Genomic DNA, 8,463 nt, shown 5'->3' with positions numbered 1-8,463 from the left:
GCTTATCAATGACAATAAAATAAATGTAGGTTTTGGTCAGTCTGTGTAAAATGAGCTTATCATTACATAAAAGTATGCAACTGATGGAATATATTGTTTGGAGTGTCCGTCCCCGTGGGAAATGCCCTCGAACATGCACTTGAAGAAAACCAGGGTAAGAGTGCCTGAGTGTCGGCTGGTCAGTGACAGGAACCCAGGGGGTTGAATAACTGAAAGTTCCTGCAACATGGAGCTGAGAAAACCATCAAATAAGCCGCAATCTTATTATATGCTAGAGCATATTAGAAGGGTTGATTCGCCTCGTGATGGATTTTAATTGTATGTGATTTGAATAACATACGTCTCTACTCCTTCCCTTTATATGTTTCATACTGGTGCACTGACATTTTCCTGAAAAAGGAAATTACTTGGAACATTTTCTGGAACATCGCATAATCTGCATTCACCAGAATATTCTATCACCGTGTGAAGGTATTTGAAAGGCGTGAGAGAAAGAGAGAAAGGGGAAAGCAGCGAGAGTGATGGAGCATGAGCCTTGTTCGGATAGGTGCTATAACAGATATACAGTGTTTATAGTGTGGGGGTAAACTGGAGAGAGAGAGAGAGAGAGAGAGAGAGAGAGAGAGAGATAGAAGGTGTGCATGCAGCAGTGAGAGTGGTGGAGCATGAGCCTTGTTCGGGTGTAGATGCTGAAACAGATTTCAATGAGTGTGCAGGAGCAGAGAGAAGACTGTGACCCTTATCCTGGCAGAATGGGGAATGTTATTGATGCCTGTCCTGTACTGTTGGACATTTCTTCAGACCACAGATCCTGCATTGAACTGCTCAGTGAGCTGCCACCATTGTGCAGGGCAGCTCCAAACTGAGAAACTCAACCGTTTGCCAATTGGCCTTTTAAAGATGGTACCAGTGCCAGGGATCACAGAATATCCATGGGGCATCCAAGTGATGGTGTTTACCTCCAGCCATGAAGGGTGGGAGAATTTGGCCCGTGGGGTGGGGTGGGTAGTTAATGAGGTAAGTTCGATAAGATAGCACCAGGAAACTAACTAGGCCTTGTACAGATAATCCCTCAGTCGTACTCAATGAAAATAACACTGAGATTAATTATTGTTTGTTTCTGTCCAATGAGTTGAAGAATCTGCTGACCCTACTCCCCGTTACAAAGCTGAAGAACAAATGCTCACCCAAAACCTCCCACATCCGAACTTACACCAATATCCCATTCACCTATCATTCCTGGGAATACTGGCTTACATTGCAGGATGCTGTCAAAATATCTTTGTTTCAGCATTCTGAAACCTGTGATTTTTCATGAAATTGTCTCTCAATCTTCCTTTCCCTTTTTTTCCCAAAATTATTTTGTTTGTTGATATTTAAACTGATCCCCCGACACCAACACCCCCCCCCCCCCCCGCCATCTCTCTGTGGCAGTGACATTCACACCCACAGCACGCCCTTGTCATGGCACAATGGACATATTGGGCTGTAAATGGATGGGAGCTGCACATCCTGTCACTTCCAGCATGGGCTGCAAGTTTCTTCACTATGGGCAATGATCTACCGCAGTGTTACTGAGCAATATACTGGAGTTGTGAAAACACATGCTTTGACGGTAACTGTTCCAGGTTCACAGATCCATTCACTGCACAGCTTCCCATACTGTCCAGATGCCTTGTACACGTCTATAATGCAAGATCCTAGTGCGGGCTGCATATCACCCCATGCTGGACAGAACGTTTCGTCAGTGTTTCTGAATCAGTGCATCGGTGTGTACTGTACTGCTCCCAAACAACCATTGAGAAGGTGAGCAATTTCGTACTTTCCATAGGATGCTCGATTCCCAGTAGTTTACGTGCCAGTGCATAGACCTCATTTCGCTTAACAGAGAGCTACAGGCTCCGAATGAACTCTGAACATTGTAATTCACAGTTGTCGTGTGACCCTCCACTCAACGTTACAATTTCCATAATCCTGTCAGCACCAACAATACCTTTCTTCTGAAACAGTTAGCCATTCCACACCAGCGTCTGAATTCCAGAGAGAAATAGGTCTGCTCTCTCAGCGATGGAAGATGCCTTTGAGACTGGTTAAAAAACGGCTTCACTCCCACTGCCAGAAAAGCATGCTAACATAACCCTGATGCACTGCGAATAATGAAGCCACGAGGAATGCCATGGAATGGTCCATCTGTGCAGTTCCTGCTCCATTTGTTTGTTATGCTGAAGCATCTCTGACACTTTCCTATTCCTGTGTTAGTGAGTTGAGAAGCTGAATGTCCTCTTCCTGTTCCTTTGTAAGCGACTCCAGGTGTGAAATGGTCACTTTTTGATCCCGTGTAACTTGATGTGTGGGAGTGAGCAGACTCCTTGTCTTCCTGTGTAATGGCAGGAGGGATTGAATGGGCTATCCCTCTTCTTGTCCAGTAGTCTTGATGGGCTGAATGACTTTGCCATATTCATGTGAAGCCAGATTGAGGTACTGAGTGACCTCCTCAGTTTACTGTGGAAATGTGCAGTGCTGTTTCATGAATGTTACCGACAGTTTAACAGCTTGAACGCTGTCTCAGTCTTGTTCCACATGGACATAGACTGCATTAGGAGATCAAAGATGACGAATATTTCTGAATATTGTCCATCATACAGTAAATATCCCTATTTCTGATCGATGTGGACTCAATGGGATGAATGGCCTGCTTCCGCCCAGTAGGGATTCCCTGCTGACAAACTGGGGACGCCTGGGCTGAGGTAGCTACCCTGAGGATTTCCTGCAGAGATGTGCCATGGCTGAGATGATTGATGCCCACCGATGATAAACATGTTCCATTGTGCTGTGGATGACTCCAAACACTGGAGAGTTTGCAATGGATTCTGGTGAAGTGCAATTTTGCTCAAGCTTCTTGAAGTTAAATATTGCCTTGATGTCAGGACCAGTCGTTCTTTGCTCAGTCCTTATATTCACCTCTATTGTTCCTATCAATAGGTCATCGTGTAGGAGCAGGCAGTGATTTCTTCAAACAGGGGGTAGTGATTGTCGGAATTCTCTATTCCAGAGAGTCGGGGAGCTATAGCAGTAAGTGGCCTCCAACTGTTTGTAGCACGTCGGATGGTCTGAATAGAACATCAGAAAAGGAGCAGGGTTAGATCGTTATACACGATGAACTTTCTCCACCAGGCACTACGATTGTGGCTGATCAGGTTATGTTCTCAGCCCCACTTTCCTGTCTGTATCCCATTATCTGTGACTCACTTCTCTGTCAAATATTTGACTAACTCAGCTTTGGATAAATGCGAACAAAGAGGCACCACATACATCTGGAGAAGAGACTTCCCACTCAAAAGGTCCTTTTAGAATTTCTCCTCATCTCTCTTACAGTGTCATAAAGCACAGAGAACTGTCCACATCAGACATCCCAATCTGATCTCATCCCATTTGCCAGCATTAGGCCCATATTCCTCCAAATCCTTCCTATTAATATGTATATCCAGATGCCTATTAAACGTTGTATGTGTACCAGCCTCCATGACTTTCTCTGAGAGCTCATTCCATACACACACCACAATCTGCATGAAAATTTTGTCCCTTTACGATCATTCCCCTCTCACGTTTAGCCTTTGTCCAATAGTTTAGGACTCCCATATCCTGGAAAAAAAGACCTTGGCTATTCACATTATCCATTTTCTTCATGATTTGATAAACCTCTATAATGTCACGTCTCAGCCTCTAATGCTCTAGAGTAAACGAGCCCCAGCCTGTCCAGCTTCTCCCTGCAGATCATCACTCCATGTCCGACAATATCCTTGTGAATTATTTCTGCACCCTCTCAATATTAACAGCATCCTACCTGTAGGAGAAAGTGAGGACCGCAGATGCTGGAGATCAGAGCTGAAAATGTGTTGCTGGAAAAGCGCAGGAGGTCAGGCAGCATCCAAGGAACAAGAGAATCGACGTTTCGGGCATCAACCCTTCCTCAGGAATGCGGAAAGTGTGTTCAGCAGGCTAAGATAAAAGGTAGGGAGGATGGAGTGGGGGAGGGGCGTTGGAAATGCGATAGGTGGAGGGAGATCAAGGTGAGGGTGATAGGCCGGAGTGGGGTGGGAGCGGAGAGGTCAGGAAGAAGATTGCAAGTTAGGAAGGCGGTGCTGAGTTCCAGGGATTTCCAAAACAGTTCCAAATCCGTACCACCCAGATGGCCTCCTTCTTCAAGGACTGCAATTTCCCCCCAGACGTAGTCGACGATGCCCTCCACTGCATCTCTTCCACTTCCCGCTCCTCCGCACTTGAGCCCCGCCCCTCCAACCGCCATCAGGACAGAACCCCACTGGTCCTCACCTACCACTCCACCAACCTCCATGTCCAACGTATCATCCGCCGTCATTTCCGCCACCTCCAAACGGACCCCACCACCAAGGACATATATCCCTCCCCTCTCCTATGAGCGTTCCGGAAAGACCACTCCCTACGTGACTCCCTCGTCAGGTCCACACCCCCCACCAACCCAACCTCCACTCCCGGCACCTTCCCCTGAAACCGCAAGAAATGCAAAACTTGAGCCCACACCTCCCCCCTTACCTCCCTCCAAGGCCTCAAGGGACATTTCCATATCCGCCACAAATTCACCTGCACCTCCACACACATCATCTATTGCATCTGCTGCACCCGATGTGGCCTCCTCTATACTGGGGAGACAGGCCACCTACTTGCGGAACGTTTCAGAGAACACATCTGGGACCCACGGACCAACCAACCCAACCACCCCGTAGCCCAACACTTCAACTCCCCCTCCCACTCCACCAAGGGCATGCACGTCCTTGGTCTCCTCCATCGCCACACCATGGCAACACGATGGTTGAAGGAAGAGCGCCTCATCTTCCACCTGGGAACACTCCAACCACAAGGGATGAACTCAGATTTCTCCAGTTTCCTCATTTCCCCTCCCCCACCTTGTCTCAGTCAAATCCCTCGAACTCAGCACCGCCTTCCTAACCTGCAATCTTCTTCCTGACCTCTCTGCCCCCAACCCACTCCGGCCTATCACCCTCACCTTGACCTCCCTCCACCTATCGCATTCCCAACGCCCCTCCCCCAAGTCTCTCCTCCCTACCTTTTATCTTAGCCTGCTGGATACACTTTCCTCATTCCTGAAGGAGGGCCGATGCCTGAAACATCGATTTTCCTGTTCCTTGGATGCTGCTTGACCTGCTGCACTTTTCCAACAACTCATTTTCAGCATCCTACCTGTAGCAGAGCGAACTGAATTAAACACAGTATTCTACATCTGGCCTCACCAACATCCTGCCCAGTTCCAACATGATCTTCCAACTCGCATACTCAATGAACTTATCAATAAAGGCAAGCATACCAAACCCCTCATCACCACCCTGTCTACCTGTGACTCCACTTTCAAGGATCTATGGGCCTGCACACTTTTGTTCAACAACATTCCCCGGGACCTCACTATTAATTGTATATGTCCTGCCCTGTTTTACCTTACCCAAACGCAACTATTTACATTTATCTAAATTTAACTCCGTCTGTCACTCCTTGGTCCATTGGCCCATCTGATCCAGGTCCCATTGTACACTGACGTAAACCTTGCTGGCTACTGCACCTCCAATTTTAATGTCGACTGTCAACATAATAAACAGGCGAGTATTCGCATTCAAATCATTTATATAAATAATGAAAAGCAGTTGATTCAGCTCTGCTCCTTGTGGCACATCACTGGCCATATGCCTCCTGTCTGAAAAGCAGTCCTCTACCACCCTCTGTCTCCTAGCTTCACTCTAATTTTATAGTCACTTGACTAGCTTACCTTGCATCTATTCATGACCTAACCTTACTAACTTGTCTGCCATTCAGAATCCTGTCGAGTGCATTGCTGAAGTCAAAATGGACAGCGTATACGACACTGCCATCACCAATCTTCTTTGTTACCTCAACACAAAATGCAATCAAGTTTGTTAGAAATCATTTCCCATGTACAAAGCCATGTTGACTATCCTTCTTCAGGTGTTACATTTGCAAATACTGACCCTCTCAATGCTCTCCAACAACATGGCCACCAATGACGTCAGACTCACTGATCAATAGATCAGGACATTATTCCCCTTCCTCGTCCCACACTTCCGCTGCTCACTTCAAATGTTAATGTTAACGGATTGGTGATATGACCAACAATATAGGTCTCAGAGTGCATGAGGTTTAGGAACAAGTCAGGCAGGATTCTTTAATCTGCTAAAATTAACAAGTTTATGATCGAAACAAGTTTATTCAAACTACGACAGAAAGATGAATGACAAACGGTTTGAATATTGCAAATCTGTGCGTCGATGTTTCCCTCTCTAAAAATACTGATGCATGCACAGGTTTGATGACAAACTGAAAAATATAATCTCTGCAGAACGTTAACTTGAAAGAACTGTGCCCAAATATTAATTGTGCTCATGACGAAAAGAAACATGAGGGATTGTTCCAAATATCATTCAGCTTATTCTGCTCTTACAAGCTACTACAATGGGATTACTTCCTGGAACAGGTGGATTTAGCTGACTTCCCTTTACATCAGGTAGTGGGGCGATTTCAGTGAATCCTCGACAGGAATCCTCCATGCGTGGTAAAGATGACTTAGGAGTTTTCAGCTCACACACATTGCTGGGAAGAGGAACACAGAGAGAGAGGGAGCAACAGGTTATTCCTTCTCAGGAAGGTTACATTTTCTCCCTCCCTGAGCCGAATCACACAATGACGTTATTCTACCCCAAGCTGGACAAACTGAGGTCTATTTGAACAGTGCCTGAACTGTCCGACTCCATCACAGTCCCTGCTCCATGTAGGTCCATCACTGCTGCTGTTAAACACACAACCATTTCTTTCGGAACAAATAGCGCCACGAGATTTAAAGATGTGTTTATATGTTCCCGTATACTTTTATAACACAACTTGCAATATCTTCACAGTATCTGCATTTAAATGAAGCATTTTATTCTTAAATTAGCTCCAGGTCTTATTCTCCCATAGAAGATAAAATATCAATCAGGTATTCACCAGCTCAAAATCTTATATGGTCAATAAGAACATTTCTCATTCTCAGGCCTAAGCTTCGAATCGTACGTAACTCAATGCCTTCATAGCAAGAACGAGTAAAGAGAAACATCTTTGAAAAGTTTCAAAAACACTTTGTTTTTCACTTCAGTGGAATTACAACCACATACAGTACATCAGATGCTGTCTCAACATCGGCCTGTACAGATGCAGTAAAGCATCCTTTAGATCAGACACTATACTCTTTATCAAGAAAAAAGTATCACTTAATTTGATTTCCAAATCACGTGCTGCATCTACAGACTAAGTTGTTGCGATTGATGGACCAGGACATGCAAATCCCTTTGTACCACCGAGTTTTGCATTCTGCCTCCAGTTACATAATATAATGTTGTTTCATGATACGTACAAAACACAAACTCCCCATCACCCACACCGTACATTTTTTTTTGCTGAAGGTTTGCTCACAACCCTCCCATGTCTGTATCCCATTGCAGACACTGTGTCTCCACTTGACATCTTATTAAATGACTATCCTGGTGTGAGGGCAAATAGAGCTCCAATCCATTCCGTCCTATAATCCAAATCATCATTCTAGATTGTAAACCGTTGATAAACTCACACTGACCCCCGAGGAATTTCACTAGTGACAGCTTTCCAATCTGAAAATAAGTAATTATCTCTATTCTGTGTTTCCTGGTCGCTGACCAGGACTCCCTGTTCCTGTGTAGCAGCCTAGAAATGCTGCTTGGCCTCCTGCTCTGCTGTGTAGCTGGTTGTCGACTTATGTCTGCTCTCAGTGATCCTCCTTCCGGCCATTTGTTGTCAGATAATCAGGTGGAGTTCATACTGTAAATATTCCTGATCCCTGAGAGTTTACAAGATGAGCACAGAATATAGACTAACATTTGACTGATCAGGTTATGTTCTCAGCCCCACTTTCCTGTCTGTATCCCATTATCTGTGACTCACTTCTCTGTCAAATACTTAACTAACTCGGCTTTGGATAAATATGAACAAAGAGGCACCACATACCTCTGGAGAAGAGAATTCCCACTGAAATGGTTCCTTTTAGAATTTCTCCTCATCTCCCTTACAGTGTCATCAGCACGGAGACCTGTCCACATAACTCAGACATCCTAATCTGATCTAGTCGTATTTGCCAGCATTAGGCACATATTCCTCTAAATCCTTCCTATTAGTATGCATCTCCAGATGCCTTTTAAATCTTGTAACTGTACCAGCCTCCATTACTTTCTCTGAGAGCTCATTCCATAAACACTACACAACCTGCGTGAAAACATTGACCCTTTGCTATCTTTCTCCTCTCACCTTAAGCCTTTGTCCTATACCTTTGGAGTCCCCTAACGTGGGAAAAAATACCTTGGCTATTCAGATTATCCATGTTCCACATGATTT

Source organism: Chiloscyllium punctatum, chromosome 52 (genome assembly GCF_047496795.1).
Source record: "Chiloscyllium punctatum isolate Juve2018m chromosome 52, sChiPun1.3, whole genome shotgun sequence".
Lineage (NCBI taxonomy): Eukaryota > Metazoa > Chordata > Chondrichthyes > Orectolobiformes > Hemiscylliidae > Chiloscyllium > Chiloscyllium punctatum.
The sequence above is the reverse complement of the archived record's forward strand: the minus strand, read 5'-3'. Positions refer to the sequence as shown.